At 52.8% G+C, this 15,098-nt stretch overlaps 1 protein-coding gene and 1 long non-coding RNA gene across 3 annotated transcripts in view; one reads left to right on the top strand and one right to left on the bottom strand.

Annotated features, from left to right (window-relative positions):
* Window positions 1-15,098, top strand: part of LOC144505282 (uncharacterized) — a 445,368-nt gene that overhangs the window by 291,825 nt on the left and 138,445 nt on the right. The window lies entirely within an intron of this gene.
* LOC144505280 (NACHT, LRR and PYD domains-containing protein 3-like) overlaps window positions 1-15,098 on the bottom strand; it is a 108,609-nt gene that overhangs the window by 84,034 nt on the left and 9,477 nt on the right. Inside the window, exon 2 of one of the 2 annotated variants that reach the window (XM_078231351.1) lies at window positions 1,077-1,151. The gene's annotated coding sequence lies outside the window, so the exon portion shown is untranslated. Of the gene's footprint in view, window positions 1-1,076; window positions 1,152-15,098 lie in introns of those variants that run through there. The other variant, XM_078231350.1, reaches the window with a different exon arrangement.

The following is a 15,098-nucleotide window of genomic DNA, read 5'->3' as shown; positions in this document are numbered from 1 at the left end:
GATATCCTCGCATCTGGACCCAAATCCTCTTGCAGTGAAGGTCGACATACCATTTGCCTTCCGAAATACCTGCTGCACTGGCATGCTTGCTTTCAGTGATTAGTGCACAAGGAAACCCAGGTCCCTTTGTAAGTCAACATTTCACAATCCATCACCATTTAGATATTACTCTGCTATGCTGTTTTCCTATTGGAGTAAATAACTTAACAACTATCCACATGATACTGCATCTTGATGTATTTGTCCACTCACTCAACTTGTCCAAATCACCTTGAAGCCTCTTAACTTCCTCCTCATCATGCAGAACTTCACCTAGTTTTGTGTTGTTAACAAACTTGAAAATATTGCATTTGATTCTCTAATCCAAAATTTGATATATATTGTGGTTTCAGGGATCATCCTGATTGAGCTGTAATTTCTGGGCTTATGCACCATTTTCTTTTTTAAAAAGGCTAAAAACATTGCAATTTTCTAGTCTTCTGGCACTATCCCTGGTTCAAAGGAGAATTTAATGATTATGTCACAGTTTCCACTTTTATGTTCCTCAATATCTTCAGAGACCTCTTATTCAATCCTGGTGACTTATCAATTTTAAGTATAGGCAGTTTTTCAAATAAGAACAAAATGCTGAAGATGTTGGAAATTTGATTTAAAAACATAAAATACTGGATAAACATAGCAGATCTGGCAGCATCTGCGGAGAGAGAAACAAGCTTAACACTGAATCCAATATGATCCTTCTGCGGAACAGAGAGACAAACATTCCAAAAGTACCCAAAGAAACTCAGAAAGCCCTGAAGTAGAGTCATATAGACTCCAAACATTAACTCTGTTCCTCTCTCCACAAATACTACCAGACCTGTTAAGTCTTTCCAGCATTTTTGGTTTCTATTACTGAAATAGGCTTTATCAATTTGAGGAAGTTCTTATGAAACCATTACCAATAAATAACTATATTATCTAGTGCTCAGAAACAACAGTTTTATAATCTTATTTTACTAATGTAGGCATTGTATTATAATTATCCGTTGATATTCCCAATTTCTGGACTGTCAAATACATAGACAGGAACTTACGCTGAATGTTTTGTAGTCTTTCAGATATAAATTGGAACCAACACGGCTTGTCCTGAGATCTGACCACCTGTTAAACTGACACAAGATAAGATCGCTCAGTGAAAATAACTGGAAAAAAAAGTAACAAAATAAACATCACATGTTCTGAGATCATTTAAGAGGAGAATTAACCCTGAACATTCAGACAGTTTTTCTAACCATGAGGTTGTGATTCCAACAAAGAACTATTTTACATCATCAGACCAAATTTACTGAACTTATTGTCAGTATCCACTGTACTGGACACTAACCACTTCCACATCTACCTTAACACATCTGTTATATTGTTAGGAATATTCTTCAGTTCTGAAAATCTGTCTTAACCACCTAAGCCTGTTAATAGTAACAATTTAAATTGCTGTTAAAAAAATTGAATTGAATGAAAAAACAATTGATCATTACATCCCTTGTATTTCTGAAATATTAGAAGATATTACATTTCAGAAAATTCCATGGCTGATTCTCTGCCCAGGGTGTTGTGTCCACTGGCCATGGGCAGCACACACGAGATTTACTGATATGTGTTTCCAACACACAAGACTCGCTGGCACTGACACAAATTAAATAATTAGTCTCAATATACACTTGGGATAGTTCCATAGCCTCAATTATGCTGTAACATAACCTCAAATCTGTAGCTGGTCCAGCCTGACACAGTGACTTGTGATCAGTATAAATAAATCTATTCACTGCTCTATTGGCAAGGGTGTGTCTAGTTGACAGCTAATCGAACCAAAGAAAGAACATTCAAATTTTAATGACCGTTAAATAGGACTTGGGCCATAATTTCATGCTGCTCTGAAGGGCGCGTGCTCAACCTGGATGTGAAATTGTCCAAGAAGATATTTGCCCACTTCCTGACATCATCAAACATTCAGCAATAGTTTGATGGGTGGGCATGCACAAAAAATTGGAAGCATGCCCATCCCCAACAATCAAGTAGTCAATTAAGCTCATTTTAGGGGCCAATGGAATGCAATTTTACATGGCCCGTCTGCTTTTACAGTTGGAAAGTGGGCCAATTGACCAGGCAACCTTCACATTTCAGCTTCAACCTCAATCTGGTGGGATGTAAGGTCAGAGCTGAAATAAAAAGAGCCAGCAATGGGGCGCACTTTTTATAGCACTAAAAGAAACTTCCCTGCTCCCCTCCCATGGATAGAGGGCAAACCCTGTATCTGAGCAAACCCCTCCCCAACACAAGCAGTGAGGCAACCCTCCCGACAAGAACCAAGGGAACTCCCTCATCCCCCAACGGATTGGGGAACCCCCACCACCCACACGCACTAGGGCAACACCACCCCACATATAAGGGATAACCTCCTACCCCAATAGAACTGCCCAGAGGGACCACATTGACACTGACTCTTGACACAGAATTATTATTGTCCCAATCTTGTGAGATTTGTTAATCCGCATCACCATTTGGATACACCAACCCAGGTGTAAAATCGCTCCCATGTTACACAAGAGTCTGATCTCACTGGCTCCATCCTCCCAGGTCACACACTGTCTAATCTCAATGACTCCATCCTCCCAGCATTGGATACTATTTGGTCTCACTAATCATTTCATTGCTACTCCATTAATATTCTTAAACTCTCAATTTTAGGTTAGTGTGTTTATTTTAGTTTGGCAGTGCAATAACATCACATCACTTTTCCTCCATGCACAGATATATTGCCATCATCTCCCCAAACTGCAGACCAACAAATCAGTCATGGAGCAAATTTTGTGGTGGATTGTCGGAAAGTTTATTTATAATTTGTTGTTTAATTATGGGCATTAATCAAATAATCAAAGTATGTCAACCTAATATGATTTTATGCTGAATTCTGGGACACTAGCTCATCACGTGACTTGATCTTGGCATCACAGTCAAACGTGACAAGGAAAAAAAATATGGCCTTAAATGAATGATTGGAAGATGTCAAACTTGAATAATTCCTTGTGTGGACCCATCCACCACCCTAGCAATTAAAATTATCAGCTCCTTTCTCTAAGTTCAAGGACCTACATTGAAAAGAATAAAACAGATGTTATAACATTCAGATAAAAGCAAATTACTGCAGATCCTGGAATCTGAAACAAAAATAGAAAATGCTGGAAAATCTGTGGAGAGAGAACAGAGCTAATGTTTTAAATCTGCATGATTCTTCATCAGAGCTAAGAGAACTGAAAATAGGATTAAATTTATACTGTTGCGATAGTGGGGGAGTGGTTGAACAGGGGTGCCTGGATCGAGGGCTACTGATAGGTAGAGGCTGGGGAGAGATTGACAAAAATGTAATGGACAAGGAGACAACGGGAATGTAAATGGTGGTGATCATGGCTAAGAGGGGTGCTGATAGTGGCACATTAAGGAAACAGAATGTGTTGATTGCAGAATAAAGGTGAGCACTAATCAAATGACAACCTGGAATGGGTGACAGCTGAAGCTACTGGGTGGGATGGGGAGGAGATGGTGGTAAGGGAAAAAAGGATAGAAAATGGGATTAAAAAAGGGGATGTAAAAATGAATCAATTGAAGAAATGAAAATACATTGATAAAAATAAAAAATGGGGTGAAGGTGGAGGAGTGGGTTCTGAAGTTGTTGAACTCAGTGTTCAGTCTGGACGGCTGTAACATGCCTCATGAGGTGCCGTTCCTTCAGCTTGCATTGGGCTTCATTGGAGCACTGCAGCAGGCCAAGGACAGATATGTGGACACGGCAGTAGGATATTGTGTTGAAATGGCAAGCGGCAAGAAGGTCGGGGTCCTGCTTGCGGACAGACTAAAGGTGTTCTGCAAAAGTGGTCACCCAGTCTGAGTTCAGTGTCTCCACTATTGAGTAGCCTGCACGGGAAACAGTGAAAGCAATAGACCACTCTCTTCCAGTGCAACAGCAATTCACTTGCACCTCTATCAATCTGGTCTTTTGCATTTGTTGTTCCCAATGCGGTCCACTCTACATTGGAGATACTGAGTGGCCGCTTTGCAGAACACCTCTAGGGTGGGACAGTGACGATAAGCTTTGGGTGGGGCTATCACTGTTCTTTGAGATCGGGGCACCCCTGATCTCCAAGGAGCAGGACCAGTCAGCATGTTTAGGCTCCACCCCCTCAGGGTCAGCACAAATCTCACATCTCCAAAATAATTTCCAAGTGTGGTTGAATACCACCTATTTAGCGTTGCCAGCACCAGCGGGAGATGCACCGATTTTCCCAGGCAGGACTTTGTTTTTTTCCCTGGAGAATTGTGTCCAATATCTGTTAGTTGAATGTGTTGCATTGAGAACACCACTTTCTGGCACATTGCTGCCTCACAGCACCGGGGACCTGGGTTCGATTCCTGGCTTGGGTCACTGTCTGTGCAGAGTTTGCACATTCTCCTCGTGTCTGCGTGGGTTTCCTCCGGGTGTTCCAGTTTCCTCCCACAGTCCAAAAATGTGCGGGTTAGGTTGATTGGCCTTGTTAAATTGACCCTAGTGTTAGGGGACTAGCAGCGTAAATAAGTGGGGTTACGGGAATAGGGCCTGGGTGGGATTGTGGTCGGTGCAGACTCGATGGGCTGAATGGCCTCCTTCTGCACTTAGGGATTCGAGGAAAACATTGCGTAATTTTGGTAAACTTCATAAGTTTCATAAAGGTATTCTTTATTTTAATTGACCATACCAAGCACTGACAGATATTACAAAAACACACGATGGCAAAGCAGTTCTCTCAACAAAAACAGATTGATAAGTGCCTGTTTTAATCAAGTTCTCGAACATAGAACATTACAGCGCAGTACAGGCCCTTCGGCCCTCGATGTTGCGCCGACCAGTGGAACCAATCTAAAGCCCCTCTAATCTACGCTGTTCCAATATCATCCATATGTTTATCCAATAACCATTTGAATGCTCTTAATGTTGACGAGTCCACTACTGCTGCAGGCAGGGCATTCCACGCCCTTATTACTCTCGGAGTAAAGAACCTACCTCTAACATCTGTCCTATGTCTCTCACCCCTCAGTGTAAAGCTATGTCCCCTCGTGCTGCCATCACCATCCGAGGAAAAAGGCTCTCACTATCCACCCTATCTAATCCTCTGATCATCTTGTATGCCTCTATTAAGTCACCTCTTAACCTTCTTCTCTCTAACGAAAACAACCTCAAGCCCCTCAGCCTTTCCTCATACGATTTTCCCACCATACCAGGCAACATCCTGGTAAATCTCCTCTGCACCCTTTCCAACACTTCCACATCTTTCCTATAATGCGGCGACCAGAACTGTATGCAATACTCCAAATCCAGCCGCACCAGAGTTTTGTACAGTTGCAGCATGACCTCCTGGCTCCGAAACTCAATCCCTCTACCAATAAAAGCTAACACTTTCAGGGATCTATGCACATGGACACCCAGATCTCTCTGTTCATCCACACTACCAAGTATCTTACCATTAGCCCAGTACTCTGTATTCCTGTTACTCCTTTAAAAGTGAATCACCTCACACTTTTTCGCATTAAACTCCATGTGCCACCTCTCAGCCCAGCTCTGCAGCTTATCTATGTCCCTCTGTAACCTGCCACTTCCTTCCGCACTGTCTACAACTCCACCGACTTTAGTGTCATCCGCAAATTTACTAATCCATCCTTCCACGCCCTCATCCAGGTCATTAATAAAAATGACAAACAGCAGTGGCCCCAAAACAGATCCTTGCGGTACACCACTAGTAACTGAACTCCAGGATGAATATTTCCCATCAACCACCACCCTCTGTTTTCTTACAGCTAGCCAATTCCTGATCCAAACCACAAAATCACCCTCAATCCCATGTGTCCATATTTTCTGCAAAAGCTTATCATGGGGAACTTTATCAAACGCTTTGCTGAAATCCGTATACACCACATCAACCGCTTTACCCTCATCCACCTCTTTGGTCACCTTCTCAAAGAACTCAATAAGGTTTGTGAGGCACGACCTGCCCTCACAAAACCATGTTGACTATCCCTAATCAAATTATTCCTTTCGAGGTGATTATAAATCCTATCTCTTATAATCCTTTCCAATACTTTGCCCACAACAGAAGTAAGGCTGACCGGTTTATAATTACCAGGGTTGTCCCTACTCCCCTTCTTGAACAAGGGGACAACATTTGTTATCCTCCAGTCTTCTGGCACTGTTCCTGTAGACAATGACGACACAAAGATCAAAGCCAAAGGCTCTGCAATCTCCTCTCTAGCCTCCCAGAGAATCCTAGGATAAATCCCATCCAGCCCAGGGGACTTGTCTATTTTTACCCTTTCCAGAATTGCTAACATCTCCTCCTTATGAACATCAATCCCATCCAGTCCAACAGCCTGCATCTCAGTACTCCCCTCGACAACACTGTCCCTCTTCAGTGAGAATACCGATGTAAAATATTCATTTAGTGCCTCTCCTATCTCTTCAGACTTCACGCACAACTTCCCACTACTGTCCTTAACTGGCCCTAATCTTACCCTAGTCATTCTTTTACTCCTGACATACCTATAGAAAGCTTTAGGGTTTTCCTTGATCCTACCTGCCAAAGACTTCTCATGTCTCCTCCTGGCTCTTCTTAACTCTTTCTTTAGGTCCTTCCTGGCTAACTTGTAACTCTCAAGTGCCCTAACTGAGCCTTCACGTCTCATCTTAACATAAGTCTCCTTCTTCCTCTTCACAAGAGATTCAACCTCCTTAGTAAACCACGGTTCCCTCACACGTCTGGTTCCTCCCTGCCTGACAGGTACATATTTATCAAGGACGCGTAGTAGCTGTTCCTTGAACAAGTTTCACATTACAATTGTGTCCATCCCCTGCAGTTTCCTTCTCCAACCTATGCCAGCTAAATCGCGCCTAATCGCATCATAATTTCCTTTCCCCCAGCTATAACTCTTGCCCTTTGGTATATACCTATCCTTTTCCATTGCTAAGGTAAACGTAATTGAATTGTGGTCACTGTCACCAAAGTGCTCACCTACCTCCAAATCTAACACCTGGCCTGGTTCATTACCCAGTACCAAATCCAATGTGGCCTCGCCTCTTGTTGGTCTATCTACATACTGCGTCAGGAAGCCTTCCTGCACACATTGGACAAAAACTGACCCCTCTAAAGTACTCGAACTATAGCTTTTCCAGTCAATATTTGTAAAGTTAAAGTCCCCCAGTACAATCAGCCTGTTACTTTCGCTCCTATCCAGAATCATCTTTGCAATCTTTTCCTCTACATCTCTGAAATTTTTCGGAGGTCTATAAAAAACTCCCAACAGGGTGACCTCTCCTTTCCTGTTTCTAACCTCAGCCCAAACTACCTCAGTAGACGAGTTCTACAGGACATGCTGATTCTTACAGATCAATTGGACATCTGGGCCAGTTAATCCATATTCCCAGACATCACATGCAGTCTTATTGCAAATTACATCACACATCAAAACCATTCTCTATTTATGTACATTATAGAACTTACATGTATTACCTATTTTGCAATCATCTTTCTTAATATTAAGGTTACAAGCAGCTTTTTTTATTCATTCGTGGAACATGGTGTTGCTGGCTGGCCAGCATTTATTTCCCATTCCTAGTTGCCCGAGGATAGTTAAGAGTCAACCACTGGAGTCACATGTGGACCAGACCAGGTAAGGACAGCCGATTCCCTTCCCTAAAGGAACCAGATGGGTTTTTCCGACAATGGTTCCATGGTCAGTAAATCTTTAATTCCAATTTTTTTTTCAATATTGAATTTAGATTCATCATCTGCCATGAAGGGATTTGAACTCAGGTCCCCAGAACATTCAGTGAGTTTCTGGATTAATAGTCTAGCGATAATACCACTTGGCCATCACCTCCCCAGCTTCACCACTATCATTTTTTTTAAATTCAAGTAATTCATTCAAAGTATCCACAGAGATAAATAACATCCTCCAGCAGTGGCCTCTAAAAAACAGTCACAAACGTGGGTCTGATTTAATACCAATTAAACAAAGTCTGAGATTATGGGCTCAAAATGCCAGTCATGGGGCATGATGATATTTTGGCAGCATGGTGGCACAGAGTCTTGACTCACAGTGCCAGGGACTCAGGTTCAATTCCAGACTTGGGTGACTATCTGTGTGGAGCTGTAGGTTCTCCCGTGTCTGTGTGGGTTTTCTCGGAGTGCTCCAGTTGCCTCCCACAGCACAAAGACGTGCAAGATAGGTGGATTGGCTATGCTAAATTGCCACTTAGTGTCCAAAGAAGTATTGGTTGGGTGGATTATTTATGGTAAATACAGAGGGCTATGGGGTAGGGGAAGAGGGTGGGCCTGGGTGAGGTGCTTCTTCAAAGTCTGTGCAGACTTGATGGGTCAAATCACCTCCTTCTGCAATGCAGGGATCCAATGATGATATTGTCCGATCCTGAGCAAATGGACAGAAGATATCACGAAACATTCTTTCATCTTAATGTTGTGTTTCCCAAACTTGGAGCTGTGGAACCCTGAGTGACATCCCAAGTGCATCAAGGAACCTCAGGCATTCTCATAACGTTGATGTGGAAATGCCAGTGTTGGACTGGAGTAGGCAGAATAAGAAATCTCACAACACCAGGTTAAAGTCCAACAGGTTTATTTGGTAACATGGTCTCACCTGACGAAGGGGGAGCACTCCGAAAGCTCGTGCGACCAAAGGGGAGAGGGGGGGGCCAAGGGGAGGGGGGGGCCAAGGGGAGGAGGGGGACAAGGGGGGGGGGGCGAAGGGAGGGGGGGGGCGAAGGGAGGGGGGGGCGAAGGGAGGGGGGGGCGAAGGGAGGGGGGGCGAAGGGAGGGGGGGGCGAAGGGAGGGGGGGGCGAAGGGAGGGGGGGGCGAAGGGAGGGGGGGCGAAGGGAGGGGTGGGCGAAGGGAGGGGGGGGCGAAGGGAGGGGGGGGCGAAGGGAGGGGGGGGCGAAGGGAGGGGGGGGCGAAGGGAGGGGGGGGCGAAGGGAGGGGGGGGCGAAGGGAGGGGGGGGCGAAGGGAGGAGGGGGCGAAGGGAGGGGGGGGCGAAGGGAGGGGGGGGCGAAGGGAGGGGGGGGCGAAGGGAGGGGGGGGCGAAGGGAGGGGGGGGCGAAGGGAGGGGAGGGCGAAGGGAGGGGGGGGCGATGGGAGGGGGGGGCGAAGGGAGGGGGGGGCGAAGGGAGGGGGGGGCGAAGGGAGGGGGGGGCGAAGGGAGGGGGGGGCGAAGGGAGGGGGGGGCGAAGGGAGGGGGGGGGCGAAGGGAGGGGGGGGCGAAGGAAGGGGGGGGCGAAGGGAGGGGGGGGCGAAGGGAGGGTGGGCATAGGGAGGGTGGGCAAAGGGAGGGTGGGCAAAGGCAGGGGGGGCAAAGGGAGGTGGTCAAAGGGAGGTGGGTCAAAGGGAGGGTGGTCAAAGGGAGGGTGGTCAAAGGGAGGGTGGTCAAAGGGAGGGTGGTCAAAGGGAGGGTGGTCAAAGGGAGGGTGGTCAAAGGGAGGGTGGTCAAAGGGAGGGGTGGGCAAAGGGGGGGGCAAAGGGAGGGGGGCAAAGGGAGGGGGGGGCAAAGGGAGGGGGGGGCAAAGGGAGGGGGGGGCAAAGGGAGGGGGGGGGCAAAGGGAGGGGGGGGCAAAGGGAGGGGGGGGCAAAGGGAGGGGGGGGCAAAGGGAGGGGGGGCAAAGGGAGGGGGGGCAAAGGGAGGGGGGGCAAAGGGAGGGGGGGCAAAGGGAGGGGGGGCAAAGGGAGGGGGGGCAAAGGGAGGGGGGGGCAAAGGGAGGGGGGGCAAAGGGAGGGGGGGGCAAAGGGAGGGGGGGCAAAGGGAGGGAGGGGGGGGCAAAGGGAGGGGGGGCAAAGGGAGGGGGGGCAAAGGGAGGGGGGGCAAAGGGAGGGGGGCAAAGGGAGGGGGGCAAAGGGAGGGAGGCAAAGGGAGGGGGGCAAAGGGAGGGGGGCAAAGGGAGGGTGGGGGCAAAGGGAGGGTGGGGCAAAGGGAGGGTGGGGCAAAGGGAGGGTGGGGCAAAGGGAGGGTGGGGCAAAGGGAGGGTGGGGCAAAGGGAGGGTGGGGCAAAGGGAGGGTGGGGCAAAGGGAGGGTGGGGCAAAGGGAGGGTGGGGCAAAGGGAGGGTGGGGCAAAGGGAGGGTGGGCATAGGGAGGGTGGGCATAGGGAGGGTGGGCATAGGGAGGGTGGGCATAGGGAGGGTGGGCATAGGGAGGGTGGGCATAGGGAGGGTGGGCATAGGGAGGGTGGGCATAGGGAGGGTGGGCATAGGGAGGGTGGGCATAGGGAGGGGGGCATAGGGAGGGGGGCATAGGGAGGGGGGCATAGGGAGGGGGGCATAGGGAGGGGGGCATAGGGAGGGGGGCATAGGGAGGGGGGGCATAGGGAGGGGGGGCATAGGGAGGGGGGGCATAGGGAGGGGGGGCATAGGGAGGGGGGGCATAGGGAGGGGGGCATAGGGAGGGGGGGCATAGGGAGGGGGGGCATAGGGAGGGGGCATAGGGAGGGGGGGCATAGGGAGGGGGGGCATAGGGAGGGGGGGCATAGGGAGGGGGGGCATAGGGAGGGGGGGCATAGGGAGGGGGGCATAGGGAGGGGGGCATAGGGAGGGGGGGCAGAGGAAGGGGGGGCAGAGGGAGGGGGGCAGAGGGAGGGGGGGCAGAGGGAGGGGGGGCAGAGGGGGGGGGCAGAGGGAGCGAGGCAGAGGGAGGGGGGGCAGAGGGAGGGGGGGCAGAGGGAGGGGGGGCAGAGGGAGGGGGGGCAGAGGGAGGGGGGGCATAGGGAGGGGGGGCGTAGGGAGGGGGGGCGTAGGGAGGGGGGGCGTAGGGAGGGGGGGCGTAGGGAGGGGGGGCGTAGGGAGGGGGGCGTAGGGAGGGGGGCGTAGGGAGGGGGCATAGGGAGGGGGGGCATAGGGAGGGGGGCATAGGGAGGGGGGCATAGGGAGGGGGGGCATAGGGAGGGGGGCATAGGGAGGGGGGGCATAGGGAGGGGGGGCATAGGGAGGGGGGGCATAGGGAGGGGGGCATAGGGAGGGGGGCATGGGGAGGGGGGCATAGGGAGGGGGGCATAGGGAGGGGGGCATAGGGAGGGGGGCATAGGGAGGGGGGCATAGGGAGGGGGGCATAGGGAGGGGGGCATAGGGAGGGGAGGGGGGCATAGGGAGGGGGGCATAGGGAGGGGGGGCATAGGGAGGGGGGGCATAGGGAGGGGGGCATAGGGAGGGGGGCATAGGGAGGGGGGCATAGGGAGGGGGGCATAGGGAGGGGGGCATAGGGAGGGGGCATAGGGAGGGGGGCATAGGGAGGGGGGCATAGGGAGGGGGGCATAGGGAGGGGGGGCATAGGGAGGGGGGGCATAGGGAGGGGGGGCATAGGGAGGGGGGGCATAGGGAGGGGGGGCATAGGGAGGGGGGGCATAGGGAGGGGGGCATAGGGGGGGGCATAGGCGGGGGCATGGGGAAGGGGGGCATGGGGAGGGGGGGCATGGGGAGGGGGGGCATGGGGAGGGGGGCATAGGGAGGGGGGCATAGGGAGGAGGGGCATAGGGAGGGGGGCATAGGGAGGGGGCCATAGGGAGGGGGGGCATAGGGAGGGGGGCATAGGGAGGGGGGGCATGGGGAGGGGGGCATGGGGAGGGGGGGCATGGGGAGGGGGGTCATGGGGAGGGGGGGCATGGGGAGGGGGGGCATGGGGAGGGGGGGCATGGGGAGGGGGGGGCATGGGGAGGGGGGCATAGGGAGGGGGGGCATAGGGAGGGGGGGGCATAGGGAGGGGGGCATAGGGAGGGGGGACATAGGGAGGGGGGGCATAGGGAGGGGGGGGCATAGGGAGGGGGGGCATAGGGAGGGGGGGGCATAGGGAGGGGGGGGGCATAGGGAGGGGGGGGCAGAGGGAGGGGGGGGCAGAGGGAGGGGGGGCAGAGGAGGGGGGGGGCAGAGGGAGGGGGGGGGCAGAGGGGGGGGGCAGAGGAAGGGGGGGCAAAGGGAGGGGGGGGCAAAGGGAGGGGGGGCAAAGGGAGGGGGGGCAAAGGGAGGGGGGGCAAAGGGAGGGGGGGGCAAAGGGAGGGGGGGCAAAGGGAGGGGGGGCAAAGGGAGGGGGGGGCAAAGGGAGGGGGGCAAAGGGAGGGGGGGCAAAGGGAGGGGGGGGCAAAGGGAGGGTGGGGCAAAGGGAGGGGGGGGCAAAGGGAGGGGGGGGGCAAAGGGAGGGGGGGGCAAAGGGAGGGGGGCAAAGGGAGGGTGGGCAAAGGGAGGGGGGGCAAAGGGAGGGGGGGCAAAGGGAGGGGGGTGGGCAATGGGAGGGGGGGGGCAATGGGAGGGGGGGCAATGGGAGGGGGGGGCAATGGGAGGGGGGGCAATGGGGGGGGCAAAGGGAGGGGGGGCAAAGGGAGGGGGGGGCAAAGGGAGGGGGGGGCAAAGGGAGGGGGGGGCAAAGGGAGGAGGGGGCAAAGGGAGGGGGGGGCAAAGGGAGGGGGGGCAAAGGGAGGGGGGGGGCAAAGGGAGGGGGGGGCAAAGGGAGGGGGGGGCAAAGGGAGGGGGGGGCCAAAGGGAGGGGGGGGGCAAAGGGAGGGGGGGGCAAAGGGAGGGGGGGGGCAAAGGGAGGGGGGGGGCAAAGGGATGGGGGGGCAAAGGGAGGGGGGGGCAAAGGGAGGGGGGGGCAAAGGGAGGGGGGGGCAAAGGGAGGGGGGGGCAAAGGGAGGGGGGGCAAAGGGAGGGGGTGGCAAAGGGAGGGGGGGGCAAAGGGAGGGGGGGGCAAAGGGAGGGGGGGGCAAAGGGAGGGGGGGGCAAAGGTGGGGGGGGCAAAGGGAGGGGGGCAAAGGGAGGGGGGCAAAGGGAGGGGGGGCAAAGGGAGGGTGGGCAAAGGGAAGGGGGGCAAAGGGAGGGGGGTGCAAAGGGAGGGGGGTGCAAAGGGAGGGGGGTGCAAAGGGAGGGGGGTGCAAAGGGAGGGGGGTGCAAAGGGAGGGGGTGCAAAGGGAGGGGGGTGCAAAGGGAGGGGGGTGCAAAGGGAGGGGGTGCAAAGGGAGGGGGTTGCAAAGGGAGGGGGTTGCAAAGGGAGGGGGGGGCAAAGGGAGGGGAGGCAAAGGGAGGGGGGGGCAAAGGGAGGGGGGGGCAAAGGGAGGGGGGGCAAAGGGAGGGGGGGGCAAAGGGAGGGGGGGCAAAGGGAGGGGGGGGGCAAAGGGAGGGGGGGGCAAAGGGAGGGGGGGCAAAGGGAGGGGGGGCAAAGGGGGGGCAAAGGGAGGGGGGGCAAAGGGAGGGGGTGCAAAGGGAGGGGGGGCAAAGGGAGGGGGGGCAAAGGGAGGGGGGGCAAAGGGAGGGGGGCAAAGGGAGGGGGGGGCAAAGGGAGGGGGGGCAAAGGGAGGGAGGCAAAGGGAGGGGGCAAGAGAAGCAAGGGTGAGAAAGGGAGGCGGAGAAAGGAGGAGGGGTAAGACAGGGATGGGTGTGAAGGAAGAAGGAAGCGGATGACGGGGGGGGGGGAGAATGGGTATGTGTAGGAGGAAAAGAGAAGGTGGTAGAGGGCAGAGGGCAGAGGACAGGAGAACTTGGGGAGGGAAACATGGAGTCAGGGAGAGTGTGTGGAGGGAGCATGGGAGAGGGTGTGAAGGGGGGTATGGAGCTGGGAAGGTGAAGGAAATGGGAAGGGGGAGGGGAAGAGGTGAGGTGGAAGGTGAGGGAATGAGGGGTGAGAGGTCAAGCTGCTCTGGTGATCCACAGGGGAAAGCTGGAATTCTCACTCTGGACTTGCCAGGCCCTGGGACCATAGGACAGAGAAGCTCTTGTCCAGCTGTGGGTTGACGTGTTTGGACCCAGTGATTGGGGTTAGGCCGAAGTTCAGGAGAATGGGATGTTTTGTAGGGACTTTGGCCTCTTGAGGATATTCTGGTTCAGGCATCGAACAACTGGAGAGTTCCAGTTTCTGGTGCTAGGTACTTTTGGCACAGCAGCAAGCAAGCAGGCAATGGCTCCTGAACTAGGGCCAGCCTTTCTGGGCTGCGAGGACAGGAGGATGGCCTTCTGGCAAGGGCCTCTCCCCCATCCATACTGGATATGGCTGCAGTGTAGAAACCTGGTGGGGTGAACATGGGGTCCAACCTGGTTGCGATTGCCCTGGTGATCATTTAGGTGATGGGTTGTTTCTTTTGGCCTGCTGCTGCCCTTTGGATGATGGTCAGTTCTTGCTGCACCTCTAGGTGGCTTATTAAGTGGATAAGGCATCACTCTCACACTTTTTGGACCAATTTGAAAACTTTTCTGTTTCACATTTACATTCACCATAAAGTGGTTGGTGAGTTTAATCACTGGTTTTTGGGCAGGGGACTTTGGAGGTGACACTCTACTAACATGTTCCATGCCATCTTGTGGCATAATGCTTCGGACCGCACCAAGCATTTTCCCACAATATAAGTCAGTCTCTATTCTCCTTTTGGAATTCCATCTCTGGTTCTTGAGCTTTTAATTTCATCTCCATCTGTTGCTGGTGAGACCATTCTCTCCCTTGTTCTGTAACACTCTCTCTAGCATCCCCCTTTCCAGTTCTACTAGCCACTGTGTGGCACTGTCACTGGACTAGTAATCCAGAGACCCAGAGCAAGATCTGGGGACCTGGTTCAAATCCTGCCACAGTAGATGGTGAAATTTGAATTCAATAGAAAAACAAATCTGGATTTAAAAGTCCAATTATGACCATGAAACCATTGTTGAAAAAACCCATCTGGTTCACTAATGTCCTTTAGGGATGGAAACCTGGTTTGGCCTGCATGTGACTCCAGATCAACAGCAGTGTGGTTGACTATCAAATGCCTCTGAAATGGAGTGCAGTTAAGGATGGGCAATAAATGCAGGTCCAGCCAGTGATGCTCACACCCTGTAAAATGAGTTTTACATTTAAAACATCATTGATTTGGTTCTGATTCCTCCATTTATTCTGAAAAAGGACTGAGGTCTAATTTCTCCAGAAGTACATGGAGTACTTCAGGCTTTTGAGTCTCAGGAGGACCTTTTACATGTAGTTTTCTGGCTACAAATCTTAATCATCCCCAACTTAGCTTGGCTAAGAT

This window comes from Mustelus asterias, chromosome 16 (assembly GCF_964213995.1).
Source record: "Mustelus asterias chromosome 16, sMusAst1.hap1.1, whole genome shotgun sequence".
Classification (NCBI taxonomy): Eukaryota; Metazoa; Chordata; class Chondrichthyes; order Carcharhiniformes; family Triakidae; genus Mustelus; species Mustelus asterias.
This window is presented reverse-complemented; position numbering and strand designations above follow the sequence as displayed.